Source organism: Mandrillus leucophaeus, unplaced genomic scaffold (assembly GCF_000951045.1).
Source record: "Mandrillus leucophaeus isolate KB7577 unplaced genomic scaffold, Mleu.le_1.0 Scaffold789, whole genome shotgun sequence".
Lineage (NCBI taxonomy): Eukaryota > Metazoa > Chordata > Mammalia > Primates > Cercopithecidae > Mandrillus > Mandrillus leucophaeus.
The window spans coordinates 105076-105680 of NW_012108574.1; the positions used below are offsets into that span (position 1 = coordinate 105076).

The 605-nt window shown below is 52.9% G+C and overlaps 1 protein-coding gene across 2 annotated transcripts in view; it reads left to right on the forward strand.

The window, feature by feature from the left end:
- Positions 1-605, forward strand: part of STOML1 (stomatin (EPB72)-like 1) — a 14781-nt gene that overhangs the window by 7661 nt on the left and 6515 nt on the right. The window lies entirely within an intron of this gene.

Genomic DNA, 605 nt, shown 5'->3' on the forward strand with positions numbered 1-605 from the left:
TCCTACTCCACCTTGATCACGGTGACCTGGCTAGGCCATTACTTAACAAATAAGTACTGAGATCTGCCCTATGGCAGTCCCTGCTTGCTGGGCTATGGGTTCACAAAGAGGAATAATTTGCAGACTATGTCCCAGAGAAACCCAAAGTCCAGATATGGCATGCCCTGCCTCCAGTGTGTGAGAAGGAGTGCTGAGAAGGCTGATACTAGCATGTCCTTGATCCTGGAGAAGATTCGCTTCCTGTAAACCCTGATGAGATCTTGCTCTCTCTCTCTGGCTGCAGTGCAGTGGCACGATCATAGCTCACTGCAGCCTCAAACTCCTGGACTCAAGAGATCCTCCCGCCTCAGCCTCCCAAGTGGCTGGGACCACAGGCAGGCATCCCCACGCCAGGCTAATTTTTCAATATTTTTTGTAGAGATAGGCTCTCACTATATTGCTCAGGCTGGTCCTGAATTCCTGGCCTCAAGCGATCCTCCTGCCTGAGTCTCCCAAATTGATGGATTATAGGCGTGAGCCACCGTGCCCAGCTTCCCCTCCAGCTTTTCTAAGGCTGAGTAGAAGACGGGAGGAGGCGACGACCCCAGCGTGCTCCCGGGAACACC